We start from the raw sequence: 24,887 nt of genomic DNA on the forward strand, positions 1-24,887 counted from the left end.
AATTATTTAAACGAATATCACTTGTAAATAGGACAATTGCAACTAAAAGCTTGTCTTTCTTGAGGAATAATGCTATGAAATATATGTTCGTTTTTAGCATTATCAAATATTCCCACACTTGAGCGTTGCTTGTCCTCAAGCAATATAGTCTTGAAATACTAGAATCACTTCTTTATTCTTCACACTTTGTACATCAGTGATTTCTTTACGGCGGTATAAACAATGGTAGTAACGATGTGGTTTACAGTCCCACATGACTATAAAATTTATATCCTTTAAGGAAATTGGATCTTTATGAAAACATTTGATCTTTTGAAAATTAAATCTAGTTTTTACCCTAGATAAGTTTTCCAGAATAACCCTTCACCGGTGTTTTCAAAATATTTTTGTGGGTTTGGTGGGTTTTAGATTTGAAAATTTTAGCTCAAAACTTGCAGTTTTGTGTCACCCACTTGCTAACCTTGTATTAGGAAAGCAACACGTCCAGTATACTTGCTCCGAATATTACCTTTCGATAAACTACCGTCCGGTTGTAAAGGAAAGCGTTGAACAAGCAACTGTTAAGGCAATGTCCCCTGACATGCTTTTAATTATGGTCTTATAACGTGTCGGACGCAATTACTATCCTTGGTAGGAGCAATAGTAAAGCTCACCCTTATAATTTTTTGGTCTGGCACAAAGTCCTGTCTTTGACCATGCTATGCAACCACCGTTCTTACGGTTGACACCCGATTTGGTTCAGATGACCTAATGAATTTCAGGTGAATTCCTAGGATTTTAGGTTCAATGGTAATGAACGCATTGAAAATGGGTTTTCAGAAAACAAATCGGTTTATAATTTGATCAAAATATTTTCTCGTTCAAGCTCGAGTTTAGATATCATTGAATTCCATGAGTTTGTAATTCTCAATCTTTAAGGTCAATCTCTAGGATTGAGTAATATCAGTCTTAAAAGCTGATTTTTGATCTTTAAAGGAGATTATCCTTTCTGGGGATCTGATTTATTAGTCTTATCAAGCTAATTTGCACGGTGCCCCCCCATTGTACGAGATAAATCCTTCTCATGGTTAGGATAAATCTGACCATTTGGTGACCCTGTTTGATGCTGAGGTCCGTGGATTTCCTGCTGATGTTAATGATGACTTTTCTAGGTTTTTCGTCAACCTACAGCTGGTCTGGACGACAACTTCATGACCTAAATCAAGAAGCGCGTGTCTTTTTCGGAAGACTTTACTTCCTTTTAATGATGGAATTGATTCATCGTGTAGATCCATCTTTCTTTCAAATATATTACAGTAAATCGGGTAAAAATTTTTAGTTTAGTCCATAGCAAAAGTATCTTCAATTATTTGTTTACAGAAATATGTGACATATGTTTAAGATAACTTGGTGAATTTTCCCACACTTGGCTTTTATTTTTCCTTTTTGTTCTCCTTTATTCCATTCTTAAATGAATTCTAACATTTTGGTTTGTTTCTCAATTTATGTCCTTTCCGAGGTAACAATAATTTCGGTGTTAATACCTAGTTTTATCGTTCATAAATATGTATAAACATGATTTTGAATTCATTTAATTGAAAATTTTGAAAAATTTTACTAGAATTGGGTAGTCAGTATATAAGACTAGGGCTGTTCTTTATTATCAGAGAGCACTAGATTCTAATACAACTACTGCTTTACTAGTATTTCTAATGGTAACCAAGTGTATAAAGTAAAAATTTTAAAATCCGAAAGAATTTAACCCCTTCCCACACTTAAGATCTTGCAATGCCCTCATTTGCAAGAAATCAGTAACAATTTAAATTATTGAGGGTGATTAGCGTAGAAATGATTAAATTTTATCAAAGTTTCCAAACATATTGGCGTTTGTTTGCTGAATGATAAATGGTGCATATCATTTGTTCATTCCGTCTGTTGTTACATCACATTTATTTTTCATCTTGTCGTCAAAATTAGTAGCTTTTGCTGAACTTAATGCCAGTCTTTGAAAATGCGCTGTTTTATCCTGTTTTGTACAATCGACAATATACATACATACAAATATAAACATGCATGAAAATTTGAAATGAGACTTAATATCCCACTTTCAAATCCTAAATGTGAAATATTAGTACACAATAATAATAGAAATGATAAAAATTACACAAATATATCCAATAACATAAGTTTAAACATGAAAAAGTCAAAAGATAAAAACACAAAAATCATAAAAATAACCAAATGGAACTAAATCAGTCTGGATATGGGTTCCAGTTCATCTCATCAGGTGGGTTCCATTGTTGGTTATAGGTGTCCTGATAGGCTTGGTTATAGTCATACCGGTTAAAGGGTGGTCGGATATCGGGGCTGTGTGGCGGAAAATGAGCAGGTCTAGTAGGCACGTAATTATTTGGTACCTGATATGATAGCTGGCTCATGATTTGGTGCTGATGAACTAACCAACTATCGTGTTGGCGTCGCCTATAATCCTCGTATACTCGCTCGGAGTTCCACTGCTCATACATACTATGTCTGGCCGCGTTCGTCATTGATTCCTGCTCTATACGAACGTGGACGTCAAGAATAACATCTCGAAAGACATCCCTAATGTCTTCCACTTCCTCCATTTCCTCGTCTGAGCCCCTTTCTACCTGTGGATGAGGTCCCTCATAGGGTACTGCCTGGTTACGTCTACTTTTCAATACCTTAGCACCCACATAAACTTTCAATCCTAAGGGCTCAACCTGTTCTCTACAAAGCTGTAATGGACCCCCTTGGTTCCTATCAACACCTAAATACTCTCCAATGAGAGTAACAAAAATACCTCCTCCAATTATACTCCCGTCCTGCATTCCCTCTACCATTTTAGATAAATAAAAAGCAACACAGTAAGGGATATTGACAAAGCTTCTAGGATCCCGAATACACTTTAGGTAGAATAAATCATGTAAGGTAATTTTTTCTTTATTGTGACCTCTCTGTGTAATCGAGTTAGCCAAAAATCTATGAATAATACGAAGCTCGGCTCTGTCAATATGTGTATAGGAGTGTCCTCCTGCTCGTGTAAAAACATCAAAATGTGACATACGCCTCCAAATGACGTCAGCGTCAAAGTTGCTATCTACCCTTTCACCATAATGAATCAAGTTTGTACAATCGGGTAGTAGCAACTCACCAGGAGTATATATCTGTAAAGCCCTGGCCATGTCCAGCATGGACATTCTGTACATCCTACCGCCAAGGATAAACCTAAGAAATCTTCTAGCATCTATTCTAACTATATTTGTATCAAGTGATACAGTACTCATCAACTCAACACACCATTCCTTATATACAGGTCTACGAATGGTGAAAAGACGTTCCCAATCTGTAAAAGAAGAACTGTCATACCTTTGAACCAAAAGCTGTCTAACACGGTCAGTTAGATGGACCGTTTCCAAAGGGGCCCAATTGATTACCCAGGGCACCTCTACATTTTTTGTTACCAATTTGAATTTGTTCCTTTGATATGTCTCGTAATCTCTCCATCTTCTATCAAATCTCAGATTAGGATGTAGAGTGTGCTCAGGAATTGTTGGGAATTCTACTGGCGGTCTCATCGGGAATACTATGAATTCATCAACAAACTGTACCGGATCATAATAAGGTACGTGCTGATCAGGCTGCTGTTGTGGTTCCTGTTGTGGTTGTTGTTCAGGTGCATATTGCATTTATGGTTCTGGTTCTGGTGCTGGTGCTGGTCGTCTAGATGATGATGCTCCTGAACCTCCGGTATCGGCTTTCTGCAAAACAAATTAAACACAAAATTTGTGCATCTAAATATGCATTAGTGTTATCAAAATAACAACTTAAAATAATCACAATAACATGTTAAATCAAAATTAAACTTATACACATTTTCACAATTTTTATAATTCTACACTTTTCTAAATAAGCACACATGAAAATGTAGACAAAGTTCATAAGCATTTAACTCGAATAACATGTCAAAATAGTCATTACTAACAATTAAACAAGTCTTAAATGGCAAATATATCAAATTAATCAAGTTCATGAATTTTGGACTTAAAAAGTCCACTTTAATCTCTAAAAATCTTGTTTAGGATCAATGTTTGGATCATTTAACTACCTAAACATGTTACACTACTCAATTTAGTAATAATTCATGAAAAAAATCGGCCATAACCTATTTATATCAAAAAGCCCCAAATTGCTCAAGAACACAAACCCTAGATTTCTAAAATTTTTGAAGTTTTTGGCTTCAAATCATGTTAAATAGCATCAATTTAGGTTATACATGCATAAAATACTAACAATTTAACACTAATTACACTAGAAATTAACAAAATTTCATTAGGTAAAATATTGGTAATTATCACAAAAACTAGGAAATTTATGAGTTTAGGGGTGTAATTTTTACCTTTTTGCTGAAGAATGAGAATCTAGGCATGATTAGAGCAAGAAAAATGACGAATTACGGTGGAAATATGATGAAATTTGGTGAGGTTTTGAGTGTTTTTCGTATATGTGTGTGTGTTTATGGATGAAGAACAGCTCGCTGGCTGTTTGTACCAGACCTGTTTTTACTCTCCATGCGATCGCATGGAGGGATAGTGAGAATCTCATGCGATCGCATTGTAGTGACCCGAACTTTTCCATGTTTATATATATTAATTGAGATTGATATTTACATGATTAAATGTTTCCAACATTATAAGCAATCAAACTTGTTAAGACTTGATTAATTGAAATATGTTTCATATAGACAATTGACCACCCAAGTTGACCGGTGATTCACGAACGTTAAAACTTGTAAAAACTATATGATGACATATATATGGATATATATATATATATATATATATATATATATATATATATATATATATATATATATATATATATATATATATATATATATATATATATATAGTTAACATGATACTATGATAAGTAAACATATCATTAAGTATATTAATAATGAACTACATATGTAAAAACAAGACTACTAACTTAATGATTTTTAAACGAGACATATATGTAACGATTATCGTTGTAAAGACATTTAATGTATATATATATCATATTAAGAGATATTCATACATGATAATATCATGATAATATAATAATTTAAAATCTCATTTGATATTATAAACATTGGGTTAACAACATTTAACAAGATCGTTAACCTAAAGGTTTCAAAACAACACTTACATGTAACGACTAACGATGACTTAACGACTCAGTTAAAATGTATATACATGTAGTGTTTTAATATGTATTTATACAATTTTGAAAGACTTCAATACACTTATCAAAATACTTCTACTTAACAAAAATGCTTACAATTACATCCTCGTTCAGTTTCATCAACAATTCTACTCGTATGCACCCGTATTCGTACTCGTACAATACACAACTTTTAGATGTATGTACTATTGGTATATACACTCCAATGATCTGTTCTTAGCAGCCCATGTGAGTCACCTAACACATGTGGGAACCATCATTTGGCAACTAGCATGAAATATCTCATAAAATTACAAAAATATGAGTAATCATTCATGACTTATTTACATGAAAACAAAATTACATATCATTTATATCTAATCCATACACCAACGACCAAAAACACCTACAAACACTTTCATTCTTCAATTTTCTTCATCTAATTGATCTCTCTCAAGTTCTATCTTCAAGTTCTATGTGTTCTTCATATATTCTACAAGTTCTAGTTACATAAAATCAAGAATACTTTCAAGTTTGCTAGCTCACTTCCAATCTTGTAAGGTGATCATCCAACCTCAAGAAATCTTTGTTTCTTACAGTAGGTTCTCATTCTAATACAAGGTAATAATCATATTCAAACTTTGGTTCAATTTCTATAACTATAACAATCTTATTTCAAGTGATGATCTTACTTGAACTTGTTTTCGTGTCATGATTCTGCTTCAAGAACTTCGAGCCATCCAAGGATCCGTTGAAGCTAGATCCATTTTTCTATTTTCCAGTAGGTTTATCCAAGGAACTTAAGGTAGTAATGATGTTCATAACATCATTTGATTCATACATATAAAGCTATCTTATTCGAAGGTTTAAACTTGTAATTACTAGAACATAGTTTAGTTAATTCTAAACTTGTTTGCAAACAAAAGTTAATCCTTCTAACTTGACTTTTAAAATCAACTAAACACATGTTCTATATCTATATGATATGCTAACTTAATGATTTAAAACCTGGAGACACGAAAAACACCGTAAAACCGGATTTACGCCGTCGTAGTAACACCGCGGGCTGTTTTGGGTTACTTAATTAAAAACTATGATAAACTTTAATTTAAAAGTTGTTATTCTGAGAAAATGATTTTTATTATGAACATGAAACTATATCCAAAAATTATGGTTAAACTCAAAGTGGAAGTATGTTTTCTAAAATGGTCATCTAGACGTCGTTCTTTCGACTGAAATGACTACCTTTACAAAAATGACTTGTAACTTATTTTTCCGACTATAAACCTATACTTTTTCTATTTATATTCATAAAATAGAGTTCAATATGAAACCATAGCAATTTGATTCACTCAAAACGGATTTAAAATGAAGAAGTTATGGGTAAAACAAGATTGGATAAATTTTCTCATTTTAGCTACGTGAAAATTGGTAACAAATCTATTCCAACCATAACTTAATCAACTTGTATTGTATATTATGTAATCTTGAGATACCATAGACACGTATACAATGTTTCGACCTATCATGTTGACACATCTATATATATTTCGGAACAACCATAGACACTCTATATGTGAATGTTGGAGTTAGCTATACAGGGTTGAGGTTGATTCCAAAATATATATAGTTTGAGTTGTGATCAATACTGAGATACGTATACACTGGGTCGTGGATTGATTCAAGATAATATTTATCGATTTATTTCTGTACATCTAACTGTGGACAACTAGTTGTAGGTTACTAACGAGGACAGCTGACTTAATAAACTTAAAACATCAAAATATATTAAAAGTGTTGTAAATATATTTTGAACATACTTTGATATATATATATATATATATATATATATATATATATATATATATATATATATATATATATATATATATATATATATATATATATATATATATATATATATATTGTTATAGGTTCGTGAATCAACCAGTGGCTAAGTCTTACTTCCCGACGAAGTAAAAATCTGTGAAAGTGAGTTATAGTCCCACTTTTAAAATCTAATATTTTTGGATGAGAATACATGCAGGTTTTATAAATGATTTACAAAATAGACACAAGTACGTGAAACTACATTCTATGGTTGAATTATCGAAATCGAATATGCCCCTTTTTATTAAGTCTGGTAATCTAAGAATTAGGGAACAGACACCCTAATTGACGCGAATCCTAAAGATAGATCTATTGGGCCTAACAAACCCCATCCAAAGTACCGGATGCTTTAGTACTTCGAAATTTATATCATATCCGAAGGGTGTCCCGGAATGATGGGGATATTCTTATATATGCATCTTGTTAATGTCGGTTACCAGGTGTTCACCATATGAATGATTTTTATCTCTATGTATGGGATGTGTATTGAAATATGAAATCTTGTGGTCTATTGTTACGATTTGATATATATAGGTTAAACCTATAACTCACCAACTTTTTTGTTGACGTTTAAAGCATGTTTATTCTCAGGTGAATACTAAGAGCTTCCGCTGTCGCATACTTAAATAAGGACGAGATTTGGAGTCCATGCTTGTATGATATTGTGTAAAAACTGCATTCAAGAAACTTATTTTGTTGTAACATATTTGTATTGTAAACCATTATGTAATGGTCGTGTGTAAACAGGATATTTTAGATTATCATTATTTGATAATCTATGTAAAGATTTTTAAACCTTTATTGATGAAATAAAGGTTATGGTTTGTTTTAAAATGAATGCAGTCTTTGAAAAACGTCTCATATAGAGGTCAAAACCTCGCAATGAAATCAATTAATATGGAACGTTTTTAATCAATAAGAACGGGACATTTCAGTTGGTATCAGAGCGTTGGTCTTAGAGAATCAGAATTTTGCATTAGTGTGTCTTATCGAGTCTGTTAGGATGCATTAGTGAGTCTGGACTTCGACCGTGTTTACTTGAAAAATAATTGCTTAACAAATTTTGTTGGAAACTATATATTTTTAACATGTGAATATTATGTGATATATTAATCTCTTAACGCGTTTGATATTATGTGATAGATGTCTACCTCTAGAACAAGTCCCATTGACTCACCTAATAATAATGAAGAGTCAAATGTAAATTGGAATGATTCGTGGACTGATTCGCAAGTTTCCGAAGAGGAACCGGAAGAAGAGTCGGAACCGGAAGAAGAATCGAAACCGGAAGAAGAATCGGAACCGGATGAAGAAATAGAACCGATGGGGGAAATAATAAAACGGTTAAGTAAAAGAAAATCCTCAACCAACCGACCAAGGTTTATTATGGTCAATGGTGTTTCCGCCAAGGAAGCAAAATATTGGGAGGATTACCAATTCTCCGATGAATCGGATTCCGACGAGAATTTCGATGATGTTATAGAAATTACCCCAACTGAATTTAAAAAGGCAAAAGAAAATAATAAGGGAAAGGGCATAAAAATAGAGAAATCTAATTCCAACCCCGATGAACTTTATATGTATCGTCAACCCCCGAAGTCCTTAAGTTGTAACAATGACCCGGGAACCTCTAAACCACCAGGTTTTTCTAAACCAATGTGGAAAACGACGGCTCGTATTAGGGGAACATCATATATCCCTAGAAACTTGGCAAAACGAACCAAAACCGAAGAAGAAGAAACAAGCGAGTCGGAATAAGATAGTTGTATTCGTGTGGTGTAATATATGTAATATAGTGTGCTTATGCTTTATGATATATGTAAAAATTGCTTGTATTAATAAGTATTTTTTTTTATGAATCTAACTCTTGTCTATTTTACAGTATAAAAACACAAAATGGATAGACAACCCAATATTTTAAGAGACCTACCCGGAGACATGATTGATGAAATCTTGTCTAGAGTCGGTCAGAATTCTTCGGCACAACTATTTAAGGCGAGATCAGTTTGTAAGACATTCGAAGAACGTTCCAAGAATGCCTTGGTTTATAAAAGGCTTTCGTTCGAAAGATGGGGGATATCACATTGGGAAATCCATAAGTTACGATGTGTTTACTTTGACGCATATATTGCGGGGAACCCAAATGCTATTTTACGCAATGGGTTAAGAAATTATTTTGACTCAATATATCCGAATATTGGACTTCGTGATTTAGAAAAAGCGGCTAACATGCAACATAAAGAAGCATGTTATGCTTATGGATTAGTAATGTTCGCTTCTCACCAAAGTGAGAACAAGAACATCGGGCTACAACTATTAAACAAAACGTTCCCACAAGTGACGGAGTCGGTAATTGGGGTAAGAAATGAGGTTTTTAGATTGTTACGGGACTGTTGGACATTACGTAACCCTCGTCCCTTTGACGACGTTACAACACGCTATCTTATCAACGGCCATAACGGTTATGTTCCACAAGACCAAGGATGGGAAGTAATCCTAGTAAAACCAGAATGCATGACTTGTTTCTGGACGTATGAATTACGTTTCTTTATTGCCTTTGTTGAACGACTTGTGTACTAGCTAGAATTATCTTCACAACCATCTTGTATCAAATTTATTGTGTGCTATATTTCATGCTATATGTAAAATAAGCTGTATTGTAAGTTTGTAAAATATTGTGTAAAAGTTTGAACGCGAAACATTATTATAATAAGTTTTTCATATAGAATTGTAGTAGTTGAATTGTATATTAGCTACTAAGTATGAACTTAACGGGTAGGTACTACCCGAATTTAAACTTATAAAACGCTAATATGAAGAAAAAGCTTTTATAAATGAGTTCATATTATGCTACGAAATACTATTAACTACTCTTAATATTCTGTATGATTAACTTGTTCCATTTGACTATTTTGAAGGAAATGGCACCGACTACTCGACACACCGTGAATATGAATGAAGAGGAATTCCGTACTTTTCTAGCTTCAAACATAGCCGCAGTACAGGCTGCGCTACATACCAACAATAACCTTGGATCTAGCAGTACAGGAAATCGTGTAGGATGCACCTACAAAGAATTCACTGCCTGCAAACCTTTGGAATTTGATGGAACCGAAGGACCGATCAGATTGAAACGGTGGACCGAGAAGGTCGAATCGGTGTTTGCCATAAGTAAGTGTACTGAAGAGGACAAAGTGAAGTACACTATGCATACCTTCACAGGTTCTGCGTTAACATGGTGGAATACCTTTCTAGAGCAAGTGGGACAAGACGATGCGTACGCACTACCGTGGTCAGCATTCAAGCACTTGATGAACGAGAAATACCGTCCCAGAACCGAGGTCAATAAGCTCAAGACAGAACTTAGAGGGTTACGAACCCAAGGATTTGATATTACCACGTACGAAAGACGATTCACAGAATTGTGCCTATTGTGTCCGGGAGCATTCGAAGATGAGGAAGAGAATATCGACGCGTTTGTGAAAGGATTACCGGAAAGAATCCAAGAAGATATAAGTTCACACGAGCCCGCCTCCATACAACAGGCATGTAGAATGGGTCACAAACTAGTGAACCAGATTGAAGAAAGAATTAAAGAACAGACTGCTGAAGAGGCCAATGTGAAGCAAGTCAAAAGAAAGTGGGAGGAAAACGGTGATAAGAATCACCAATACAACAACAACAGCAATTACAACAATAATCGCAACAATTATCCCAACAATCGCAACATCAATCGCAACTACAACAAACGGCCCAACAACAACAACAACAACAACAACAACAACAACAGCAGCAACTACAACAATCATCCCAACAACAATAATAACCGCAACAACAACAACAACAACAACAACAACAACAACAATCAGAAGCAGCTATGCCAAAGGTGTGAAAAGTATCACTCGGGGTTCTGCACTAAATTTTGCAACAAGTGTAAAAGAAATGGTCATAGCGCGGCGAAGTGTGAGGTCTACGGACCAGGGGTTAATAGAACGAAAGGAACAAATGGTGTCGGAACGAGTAATGGCGGAGCAACTAGTGTCGGAGCAAGTTATGCCAATGTAGTTTGTTATAAATGTGGAAAACCGGGCCACATTATTAGAAATTGCCCGAACCAGGAGAACACGAATGGACAAGACCGCGGAAGAGTTTTCAATATTAATGCGGCAGAGGCACAGGAAGACCCGGAGCTTGTTACGGGTACGTTTCTTATTGACAATAAATCTGCTTACGTTTTATTTGATTCGGGTGCGGATAGAAGCTATATGAGTAGAGATTTTTGTGCTAAATTAAGTTGTCCATTGACGCCTTTGGATAGTAAATTTTTACTCGAATTAGCAAATGGTAAATTAATTTCAGCAGATAATATATGTCGGAATCGAGAAATTAAACTGGTTAGCGAAACATTTAAGATTGATTTGATACCAGTAGAGTTAGGGAGTTTTGATGTGATAATCGGTATGGACTGGTTGAAAGAAGTGAAAGCAGAGATCATTTGTTACAAAAATGCAATTCGCATTATACGAGAAAAAGGAAAACCCTTAATGGTGTACGGAGAAAAGGGCAACACGAAGCTACATCTTATTAGTAATTTGAAGGCACAAAAACTAATAAGAAAAGGTTGCTATGCTGTTCTAACACACGTCGAGAAAGTACAAACTGAAGAAAAGAGCATCAATGATGTTCCCATTGCAAAAGAATTTCCCGATGTATTTCCGAAAGAATTACCGGGATTACCCCCACATCGATCCGTTGAATTTCAAATAGATCTTATACCAGGAGCTGCACCAATAGCTCGTGCTCCTTATAGACTCGCACCCAGCGAGATGAAAGAACTGCAAAGCCAATTACAAGAACTTTTAGAGCGTGGTTTCATTCAACCAAGCACATCACCGTGGGGAGCTCCTGTTTTGTTTGTCAAGAAGAAAGATGGTACATTCAGGTTGTGTATCGACTACCGAGAGTGGAACAAACTTACCATCAAGAACCGCTACCCACTACCGAGAATCGACGACTTATTTGATCAACTACAAGGCTCGTCTGTTTATTCAAAGATTGACTTACGTTCCGGGTATCATCAAATGCGGGTGAAAGAAGATGATATTCCAAAGACTGCTTTCAGAACACGTTACGGTCATTACGAGTTTATGGTCATGCCGTTTGGTTTAACTAATGCACCAGCTGTGTTCATGGACCTTATGAACCGAGTGTGTGGACCATACCTTGACAAGTTTGTCATTGTTTTCATTGATGACATACTTATTTACTCAAAGAATGACCAAGAACACGGTGAACATTTGAGAAAGGTGTTAGAAGTATTGAGGAAGGAAGAATTGTACGCTAAGTTTTCAAAGTGTGCATTTTGGTTGGAAGAAGTTCAATTCCTCGGTCACATAGTGAACAAATAAGGTATTAAGGTGGATCCGTCAAAGATAGAAACTGTTGAAAAGTGGGAAACCCCGAAAACTCTGAAACACATACGCCAGTTTTTAGGACTAGCTGGTTACTACAGAAGGTTCATCCAAGACTTTTCCAGAATAGCAAAACCCTTGACTGCATTAACGCATAAAGGGAAGAAATTTGAATGGAATGATGAACAAGAGAAAGCGTTTCAGTTATTGAAGAAAAAGCTAACTACGGCGCCTATATTGTCATTGCCTGAAGGGAATGATGATTTTGTGATTTATTGTGACGCATCAAAGCAAGGTCTCGGTTGTGTATTAATGCAACGAACGAATGTGATTGCTTATGCGTCTAGACAATTGAAGATTCACGAACAAAATTATACGACGCATGATTTGGAATTAGGCGCGGTTGTTTTTGCATTAAAGACTTGGAGGCACTACTTATATGGGGTCAAAAGTATTATATATACCGACCACAAAAGTCTTCAACACATATTTAATCAGAAACAACTGAATATGAGGCAGCGTAGGTGGATTGAATTATTGAATGATTACGACTTTGAGATTCGTTACCACCCGGGGAAGGCAAATGTGGTAGCCGATGCCTTGAGCAGGAAGGACAGAGAACCCATTCGAGTAAAATCTATGAATATAATGATTCATAATAACCTTACTACTCAAATAAAGGAGGCGCAACAAGGAGTTTTAAAAGAGGGAAATTTAAAGGATGAAATACCCAAAGGATCGGAGAAGCATCTTAATATTCGGGAAGACGGAACCCGGTATAGGGCTGAAAGGATTTGGGTACCAAAATTTGGAGATATGAGAGAAATGGTACTTAGAGAAGTTCATAAAACCAGATACTCAATACATCCTGGAACGGGGAAGATGTACAAGGATCTCAAGAAACATTTTTGGTGGCCAGGTATGAAAGCCGATATTGCTAAATACGTAGGAGAATGTTTGACGTGTTCTAAGGTCAAAGCTGAGCATCAGAAACCATCAGGTCTACTTCAACAACCCGAAATCCTGGAATGGAAATGGAAAAACATTACCATGGATTTCATCACTAAATTGCCAAGGGCTGCAAGTGGTTTTGATACTATTTGGGTAATAGTTGATCGTGTCACCAAATCAGCACACTTCCTGCCAATAAGAGAAGATGACAAGATGGAGAAGTTAGCACGACTGTATTTGAAGGAAGTCGTCTCCAGACATGGAATACCAATCTCTATTATCTCTGATAGGGATGGCAGATTTATTTCAAGATTCTGGCAGACATTACAGCAAGCATTAGGAACTCGTCTAGATATGAGTACTGCCTATCATCCACAAACTGATGGGCAGAGCGAAAGGACGATACAAATGCTTGAAGACATGCTACGAGCATGTGTTATTGATTTCGGAAACAGTTGGGATCGACATCTACCATTAGCAGAATTTTCCTACAACAACAGCTACCATTCAAGCATTGAGATGGCGCCGTTTGAAGCACTTTATGGTAGAAAGTGCAGGTCTCCAATTTGTTGGAGTGAAGTGGGGGATAGACAGATTACGGGTCCGGAGATTATACAAGAAACTACCGAGAAGATCATCCAAATTCAACAACGGTTGAAAACCGCCCAAAGTCGACAAAAGAGCTACGCTGACATTAAAAGAAAAGATATAGAATTTGAAATTGGAGAGATGGTCATGCTTAAAGTTGCACCTTGGAAAGGCGTTGTTCGATTTGATAAACGAGGGAAATTAAATCCAAGGTATATTGGACCATTCAAGATTATTGATTGTGTCGGACCAGTAGCTTACCGACTTGAGTTACCTCAACAACTCACGGCTGTACATAACACTTTCCACGTCTCGAATTTGAAGAAATGTTTTGCTAAAGAAGATCTTACTATTCCGTTAGATGAAATCCAAATCAACGAAAAACTTCAATTCATCGAAGAACCCGTCGAAATAATGGATCGTGAGGTTAAAAGACTTAAGCAAAACAAGATACCAATTGTTAAGGTTCGATGGAAAGCTCGTAGAGGACCCGAGTTCACCTGGGAGCGTGAAGATCAGATGAAGAAGAAATACCCGCATCTATTTCCAGAAGATTCGTCAACACCTTCAACAGCTTAAAATTTCGGGATGAAATTTATTTAACGGGTAGGTACTGTAGTGAACCGAACTTTTCCATGTTTATATATATTAATTGAGATTGATATTTACATGATTAAATGTTTCCAACATGATAAGAAATCAAACTTGTTAAGACTTGATTAATTGAAATATGTTTCATATAGACAATTGACCACCCAAGTTGACCGGTGATTCACGAACGTTAAAACTTGTAAAAACTATATGATGACATATATATGGATATATATATATATATAGTTAACATGATACTATGATAATTAAACATATCATTAAGTATATTAACAATGAACTACATATGTAAAAACAAGACTACTAACTTAATGATTTTTAAACGAGACATATATGTAACGATTATCGTTGTAAAGACATTTAATGTATATATATCATATTAAGAGATATTCATACATGATAATATCATGATAATATAATAATTTAAAATCTCATTTGATATTATAAACATTGGGTTAACAACATTTAACAAGATCGTTAACCTAAAGGTTTCAAAACAACACTTACATGTAACGACTAACGATGACTTAACGACTCAGTTAAAATGTATATACATGTAGTGTTTTAATATGTATTTATACACTTTTGAAACACTTCAATACACTTATCAAAATACTTCTACTTAACAAAAATGCTTACAATTACATCCTCGTTCAGTTTCATCAACAATTCTACTCGTATGCACCCGTATTCGTACTCGTACAATACACAGCTTTTAGATGTATGTACTATTGGTATATACACTCCAATGATCAGCTCTTAGCAGCCCATGTGAGTCACCTAACACATGTGGGAACCATCATTTGGCAACTAGCATGAAATATCTCATAAAATTACAAAAATATGAGTAATCATTCATGACTTATTTACATGAAAACAAAATTACATATCCTTTATATCTAATCCATACACCAACGACCAAAAACACCTACAAACACTTTCATTCTTCAATTTTCTTCATCTAATTGATCTCTCTCAAGTTCTATCTTCAAGTTCTAAGTGTTCTTCATATATTCTACAAGTTCTAGTTTCATAAAATCAAGAATACTTTCAAGTTTGCTAGCTCACTTCCAATCTTGTAAGGTGATCATCCAACCTCAAGAAATCTTTGTTTCTTACAGTAGGTTCTCATTCTAATACAAGGTAATAATCATATTCAAACTTTGGTTCAATTTCTATAACTATAACAATCTTATTTCAAGTGATGATCTTACTTGAACTTGTTTTCGTGTCATGATTCTGCTTCAAGAACTTCGAGCCATCCAAGGATCCGTTGAAGCTAGATCCATTTTTATATTTTCCAGTAGGTTTATCCAAGGAACTTAAGGTAGTAATGATGTTCATAACATCATTCGATTCATACATATAAAGCTATCTTATTCGAAGGTTTAAACTTGTAATCACTAGAACATAGTTTAGTTAATTCTAAACTTGTTCGCAAACAAAAGTTAATCCTTCTAACTTGAATTTTAAAATCAACTAAACACATGTTCTATATCTATATGATATGCTAACTTAATGATTTAAAACCTGGAGACACGAAAAACACCGTAAAACCGGATTTACGCCGTCGTAGTAACACCGCGGGCTGTTTTGGGTTACTTAATTAAAAACTATGATAAACTTTAATTTAAAAGTTGTTATTCTGAGAAAATGATTTTTATTATGAACATGAAACTATATCCAAAAATTATGGTTAAACTCAAAGTGGAAGTATGTTTTCTAAAATGGTCATCTAGACGTCGTTCTTTCGACTGAAATGACTACCTTTACAAAAATGACTTGTAACTTATTTTTCCGACTATAAACCTATACTTTTTCTATTTAGATTCATAAAATAGAGTTCAATATGAAACCATAGCAATTTGATTCACTCAAAACGGATTTAAAATGAAGAAGTTATGGGTAAAACAAGATTGGATAAATTTTCTCATTTTAGCTACGTGAAAATTGGTAACAAATCTATTCCAACAATAACTTAATCAACTTGTATTGTATATTATGTAATCTTGAGATACCATAGACACGTATACAATGTTTCGACCTATCATGTCGACACATCTATATATATTTCGGAACAACCATAGACACTCTATATGTGAATGTTGGAGTTAGCTATACAGGGTTGAGGTTGATTCCAAAATATATATAGTTTGAGTTGTGATCAATACTGAGATACGTATACACTGGGTCGTGGATTGATTCAAGATAATATTTATCGATTTATTTCTGTACATCTAACTGTGGACAACTAGTTGTAGGTTACTAACGAGGACAGCTGACTTAATAAACTTAAAACATCAAAATATATTAAAAGTGTTGTAAATATATTTTGAACATACTTTGATATATATGTATATATTGTTATAGGTTCGTGAATCAACCAGTGGCCAAGTCTTACTTCCCGATGAAGTAAAAATCTGTGAAAGTGAGTTATAGTCCCACTTTTAAAATCTAATATTTTGGGATGAGAATACATGCAGGTTTTATAAATGATTTACAAAATAGACACAAGTACGTGAAACTACATTCTATGGTTGAATTATCGAAATCGAATATGCCGCTTTTTATTAAGTCTGGTAATCTAAGAATTAGAGAACAGACACCCTAATTGACGCGAATCCTAAAGATAGATCTATTGGGCCTAACAAACCTCATCCAAAGTACCGGATGCTTTAGTACTTCGAAATTTATATCATATCCGAAGGGTGTCCCGGAATGATGGGGATATTCTTATATATGCATCTTGTTAATGTCGGTTACCAGGTGTTCACCATATGAATGATTTTTATCTCTATGTATGGGATGTGTATTGAAATATGAAATCTTGTGGTCTATTGTTACGATTTGATATATATAGGTTAAACCTATAACTCAGCAACATTTTTGTTGACGTTTAAAGCATGTTTATTCTCAGGTGAATACTAAGAGCTTCCGCTGTCGCATACTTAAATAAGGACGAGATTTGGAGTCCATGCTTGTATGATATTGTGTAAAAACTGCATTCAAGAAACTTATTTTGTTGTAACATATTTGTATTGTAAACCATTATGTAATGGTCGTGTGTAAATAGGATATTTTAGATTATCATTATTTGATAATCTACGTAAAGCTTTTTAAACCTTTATTGATGAAATAAAGGTTATGGTTTGTTTTAAAATGAATGCAGTCTTTGAAAAACGTCTCATATAGAGGTCAAAACCTCGCAACGAAATCAATTAATATGGAACGTTTTTAATCAATAAGAACGGGACATTTCACGCATGGGTACCCGGCTACAGTGATTTCAGGTTTTTTTTTTTTTTTTTTTTTTTTTTTTTACAACCTTATACTTTATAAAACATATAATTAATTAAATTCTAAAAATTTTGTTTTCCTTTAGGAGCGAGGGTGTTTCGGATCGATGTCCTAGTCTGTCCCTCAACAAAATTTTAAAATTTGTCAATTCAAAGCGCGGTTTTAAAAGTAAAGATTTTTGGGTTTTTTAATGTTTTTGGCATACTTTAATTCAATAAGATTAAAAATAATGATAATAAAAGTTCTCGTCCCTCCCTCGGGTAAAGCAATTTCGGTTCAATGACCTAGTCTTCAACTTACGACGAATTTTAAAAATCATAATTTTAACTTAGCAAAATAAAGTAAATTTTTGTTTTTAAATTCACACCAAACTTAAATTTAAAATGCATAAAATTAAAAATTCACACCAAACTTAATTAAAAATTCATATTATAAATTTACACCAAACTTATATTATATTTTTGTTTTTATACATACAAACTTATATTAAAAAGATTAATTTTTTCAAATATTTACAATTTTAAATATATTGATTTAAAAAGTTTACAATTTTAATATTAATATATTTATTTTAAAACATGGTAAAAATAAAATTAAAAATCTTTTTGGCTTTTTATCCCACTTTAATCAATCAAATATTATCAAAAATATGCGCCACTCTTTTCGGTAAAGTAATTTCGGTTCCATGACCTAATTTAACTCATGACGAATTTTTGAAATATTTTGGGTTGATTGATTAAAGATATTTATACCTTAAGAATAAACGTTAAATTTCGCAGTGATGTAATAAATTTTTGAATGATATCAATAATTTCGGTCGCCAAACCTAATTTTATTCAATACCAATTTAATACTTTATAGCGAACAAATTAGCGTTTATTATCAAAAGGTTTAAAAATAAAAATAAAAATAAAAACTGTACAAAATTACCTGTGAAATAGATTTCTTAGTGATATGCTCTAGCCCACTCATAAGATAGTCGGACTAATTGGTTTTTCATGGCTACATAGGCGTAACCTCGAGCATTTAATGTTTTTTCTTCTAAACATATGAACGGTCCATCTCTGCATAGAGTAACAAATTCGGTATTTGAATAGGTTTGATTATTTGAACATTTACCTTCGTGTGACCATTTTCCGCATTTGTGACATTTTTCAAGGTGTCGTGCTCTTCTTTTCACTGCGGATTTTGATTTTCCTTTACAAAATTGTAACTTATTATCTTCGCATCTGGATTCTTATCTTACTCCGTCCAATTTACCTCTGATTAATGATACTATTTCACTCGAAAGTGTGTCATTATTACGTTTAGTGATCAAAGCGTGTAGCATTAGACCATGGTTTAGTTCACAGGAAGTCTTCATTTCGTAAAAACCTAAAAAAAATAAAAATTCAGAATGGGGGGAGAAGACTAGTTCTTTAGGGTCTGCTAGGGAAAGACCATTCGGGTTCCATTTTCGAGAACTACACGAAAACAGAAAATCTAACTCTAACAGAAATACATATTATCCTTTAAAGACTTGATTCTCCCCATACTTAGTTAGCTGTGGTATCGAAATTGTGATTAACTTCATTGTCAACTTCTATCGGACTATCTATGTAGTGTTTAACTCTGTGACCATTAACTTTAAATTTAATCCCATTTGAATTTATCAATTCTACTGTTCCGTATGGGAAAACTCTTTTGACTATGAATGGTCCAGACCATCCTGATTTCAATTTTCCAGGAAATAGCTTGAATCGTGAATTGAAAAGAAGAACTCTATCTCCTTCTTTAAATTCTTTTGAACTTCTGATTCTTTTATCATGCCATTTCTTCGTTTTTTCTTTATAGATTAACGAATTTTCGTATGCTTCTTGTCTTAATTCTTCTAATTCGTTTAATTGACTTAACCGTAGACGTCCAGCTTCATGTAAATCAAGATTACATGTCTTCAAAGCCCAAAATGCTTTGTGTTCAATTTCTACTGGAAGATGACATGCTTTTCCATAAACGAGTCTAAAAGGTGTGGTTCCAATTGGAGTTTTGTAGGCTGTTCTAAAAGCCCAGAGTGCATCCTCCAATTTTATGGACCATTCCTCCGGATTTGATCCTACGGTTTTTTCTAGAATACGTTTTAAAGCTCGGTTTGTATTTTCAACTTGTCCACTTGTTTGTGGATGATATGCGGTGGAGATTTTATGAGTTACTCCATATCTTTTGAGAACTTTCTCAAGTTGATTATTACAGAAATGAGTTCCCCGATCACTTATTAAAGCTTTCGGTGTTCCAAACCTTGCAAAAAGACGTTTTAAAAAGTTGACTACAACTCGTGCATCGTTAGTTGGGAGAGCTTGTGCTTCCGCCCATTTAGATACATAATCAATGGCTACGAGAATATAGAGATTATTATGAGATTTAGGAAATGGACCCATAAAGTCAATACCCCAAATGTCAAATACTTCACATACTTGAATGACATTTTGTGGCATTTCATCTCGTTGACTTATTTTTCCGGCCCTTTGACAAGCATCACAGGATTTGCAAAGAAGGTGTGCGTCTTTGTAAATTGTAGGCCAATAGAATCCAGCATCATAAACTTTTTTTGCTGTGAGTTGAGGCCCATAATGCCCTCCTGTTGGTCCTGTGTGACAATGTTTTAAAATTTTACTAGCTTCATCTCCGAATACACATCGGCGTATTATTCCATCGGGACAACTTTTAAACAAATGTGGATCTTCCAAGAAATAGTGTTTTATATCACTGAAGAATTTCTTTCGTTTTTGGTACGATAATCCTTTTTCAAGGAATCCACATACTAAGTAGTTTGCATAGTCTGCAAACCATGAAATTTCATTATAATCTATCTTCAATAGATATTCATCAGGAAAGTTGTCTTGTATGGCCGATTCATTTAGAACTTCTAATTCGGGATTTTCAAGACGAGAAAGATGATCAGCGGCGAGATTTTCTGCTCCTCTTTTATCTCGGATTTCAATATCAAACTCTTGTAAGAGTAAGATCCAACGGATTAATTTTGGTTTAGCATCTTGTTTCGAAAATAGGTATCTAAGAGCAGAATGGTCGGTATAGACCACCGTTTTTGCTAGAACGAGATATGATCGAAATTTGTCAAAATCAAAGACAATAGCAAGGAGTTCTTTTTCAGTAGTTGTATAGTTTGTTTGTGCTCCTTGTAACGTCTTACTAGCATAATATATAGGTTGAAATCGTTTTTCAATCATTTGTCCTAAAACGGCTCCCATTGCAAAATCACTTGCATCGCACATAAGTTCAAACGGTAGATTCCAATTTGGTGTTATCATGATCGGCGCATTAGTGAGTTTCTCTTTAAGAATATTAAAAGATTTTATACATTCATCTGAAAAGATGAATGGAGCATCCTTTTCTAGGAGTTTATTTATAGGAGTGGCAATTTTAGAAAAATCTTTTATGAAACGTCGGTAAAAACCGGCATGCCCTAGAAAACTCCTAACTCCTCTAACATTGGTGGGATGTGGAAGTTTAGCAATTACATCTACTTTAGCTCTATCCACTTCAATTCCTTCCTTTGAAATTTTATGACCAAGAACGATGCCTTCTTTAACCATGAAATGGCATTTCTCCCAATTAAGTACTAGATTTGATTGTTCGCATCTAATAAGCATTCGTTCAAGATTAACTAGACATGTTTCAAAAGTATCACCGAAGACTGAAAAGTCATCCATGAAAACTTCCATGCATTCTTCTATCATGTCGTGAAAAATCGCCATCATGCACCTTTGAAAGGTTGCAGGGTCGTTGCAAAGTCCAAATGGCATGCGTTTGTAAGCAAAAGTACCATAAGGGCACGTGAATGTGGTTTTCTCTTGATCTTGGGGTGCTATTGGAATTTGAAAATATCTGGAAAAACCATCAAGAAAACAATAGTAACTATTTCCGGCTAACCTTTCCAACATTTGATCAATAAAAGGTAAGGGAAAGTGATCTTTTCTGGTGGCGTCATTTAATTTTCTATAATCAATACAAACACGCCATCCTGTTACAGTCCTAGTAGGAATAAGCTCATTTTTTCATTTGTAATGACAGTCATCCCACCCTTCTTAGGCACGCATTGAACTGGGCTTACCCATGGACTATCAGAAATTGGATAAATTAAACCTGCATCTAGCAGTTTAATAATTTCTTTTTTAACTACATCTTGCATATTAGGATTTAGTCTTCGTTGGCGTTGCACATACGTTTTATGACCTTCTTCCATAAGGATTTTATGTGTGCAATACGAAGGACTTATTCCTTTAATATCATGAATCATCCATGCAATGGCTGGTTTATGAGCTTTCAACACAGAAATGAGTTGTGATTTCTCATTTTCAGTAAGAGAAGACGATATTATTACAGGTAATTCAGATTCACCATGTAAATAAGCATATTCCAAATGGTTTGGAATTGGCTTTAACTCTAATGTTGGAGGTTCTTCTATCGATGATTTATATCGATATCTGTCTTCTTCTTTTAGCATTTGAATTTCTTCTGTTGTTGGTTCATATCCATTAGCCATTAGTGTAGCTAACATTTCAGTTTCATTAATTGGTTCAGTTCCTTCTCCTAAAGAACATTCTCCTGTTCCTTGTAATTCTGGAAATTCTTCTAACAATTCTGCATGTGAATCTATAGTTTGAATATAATAACATGTATCATCTGCAGATTGTGGTTGTTGCATTGCTCTATCAACTGAAAAGGTAACACTCTCATCCTCTATACTTAGGGTCAATTTCTTACCAAACACGTCTATCATTGCTTTAGCCGTGTTTAAGAATGGTCTTCCTAAAATGAGAGGAACTTGAGAATCTTCTTCCATGTCCAGAACAACAAAATCTACTGGAAATACTAAAGTACCAACTTTAACTAGCATGTTCTCCATTATCCCTCTAGGATATTTTATTGATCTATCGGCTAGTTGTATGCTTATTCTTGTTGGTTTCAATTTTCCAAGGTCTAGTTTAGCGTATAGTGAATACGGCATTAGATTTATACTAGCACCTAAGTCTGCCAATTCTTCTATTGAACTAAGACTACCCAGAAAACATGGAATTGTGAAACTTCCTGGATCAGATAATTTTTCTGGTATCTTATTCAACAGCACTGCAGAACAATTAGCATTCATAGTAACGGCCGAGAGTTCTTCCATTTTCTTTCTATTCGTGATCAGATCTTTCAAGAATTTAGCATATCTAGGCATTCCTGAAATCACATCAATGAAAGGAAGATTGACATTTATTTGTTTAAACATATCCAAGAATTTAGATTGCTCGGCTTCAAGTTTCTCTTTTTTCATTTTACTTGGGTAAGGAAGTGGTGGTTGGTATGGTTTAACATAAGGTTTAGCCTTAACTGTGTTATCTTCATTAACCTTTTCAACAACCGGTTCTTTTTCCTTATCTTGTTCAGGTTGTGGTTCTTGTGGAGTAGGAATAGCTTCATCAGAAGTTACAGGTATTTCAGGTGGTTTAAGTGTTGTACCACTTCTTGTGGTAATGACTTTAGCTGTTTCATTCCGAGGGTTAGCATTTGTATCATTAGGTAGACTTCCCGGTTTTCTTTCACCTATTAACCTTGCTAGGTTACTTACTTCTTGTTCTAGATTTTGAATAGAAGCTTGTTGATTTCTAAATACTTGAGCATTTTGTTCATTGGTTTGTTTTTGAGATGTGAAAAACTGCGTTTGAGTTTCAACTAGCTTCGTCATCATATCTTCTAAATTCGGCTTTTTATCATTGATTTGTGGTGGTTTGTTTTGAAAATTAGGTCTTTGCTGATTGTAAGTATTGTTGGATACTTGTTGATTGCTAGGACCTTGTTGGTTGTTGTATGGAACATTTCGGTTATAATTCTGGTTTTGATTGTAGATCGGTCTTGGCGGTTGATAATTATTTTGATAATTATTTCCAGGCCTTTGGTTTATGTATGAAATATTCTCTCTTTGTTCCATTGTTAGCTCAATACTAAGACAATCTTTTGTCAAATGTGGTCCTCCACACTGCTCACAACTAATTCGTATTGAGTGTATATCTTTAGTCATCTTTTCCATTCGTCTTTCGACAGCATCTATCTTTGCGGAAATGGAATCTAAGTCATGGCTAGAATCGGCTCTAACTGCTTTTGATGATCTAACAATATCTTTTTCTTGGTGCCACTCATGTGAGTGGGAAGCAGTCTTATCAATAATTTTGTAAGCATCAGTTTCGGTTTTCTTCATAATAGAACCACCAGCTGCTATATCTATGTCTTTTCTTGTAGTGATGTCGCATCCTTGGTAGAATATTTGTACTATTTGACAGGTGTCTAAACCATGTTGCGGACATCCTCTCAATAACTTTCCAAATCTTGTCCATGCCTCATATAGAGTTTCATTTGTTTTATGTGTGAACGTAACAATTTCTCCTTGAAGTCTTACGGCTTTAGATGCCGGAAAGAATTGTTTAAGAAAATTTTCAACTAAAACATCCCATGTGTCAATCGCCCCTTCAGGTAACGATTCCATCCAATCTTTGGCTTCTCCCTTTAAAGTCCAGGGAAATAACATGAGATATATCTGTTCATCCTCAACTTCTCTTATTTTAAATAGTGTGCAGATCCTATTAAAGGTACGAAGATGTTCATTTGGATCTTCCTTCGGCGCACCACTAAATTGGCATTGATTAGTCACCATGTGTAGAATTTGTCCTTTGATTTCATAATCTGGCGCATTAATGTCTGGATGAGTAATTGCATGACCTTGGCCAGTGCGTTTAGCTCTCATTCGGTCTTCCATACTTAAAGGTTCCAGATTTTTCATGATTGAATTTGTTGAATCTGAATCACTAGAGGATTCTGATTTAATGGTTCGTTCCTCAACAATCTCTGTTTGAATGATTGGTGGTTCCGGAGGAAAAATTAGTGGTTCAGGATCTA

General features: G+C 34.4%; 1 non-coding gene across 1 annotated transcript; it reads left to right on the top strand.

The window, feature by feature from the left end:
• Positions 1-24,280: 24,280 nt before the first annotated feature.
• On the top strand, positions 24,281-24,387 carry LOC139869789 (small nucleolar RNA R71). Its single transcript, XR_011766368.1, has one exon. It is a non-coding gene; the product is annotated as a small nucleolar RNA R71 (small nucleolar RNA).
• Positions 24,388-24,887: the final 500 nt, after the last annotated feature.

This window comes from Rutidosis leptorrhynchoides, chromosome 9 (genome assembly GCF_046630445.1).
Source record: "Rutidosis leptorrhynchoides isolate AG116_Rl617_1_P2 chromosome 9, CSIRO_AGI_Rlap_v1, whole genome shotgun sequence".
NCBI classification, from domain to species: domain Eukaryota; kingdom Viridiplantae; phylum Streptophyta; class Magnoliopsida; order Asterales; family Asteraceae; genus Rutidosis; species Rutidosis leptorrhynchoides.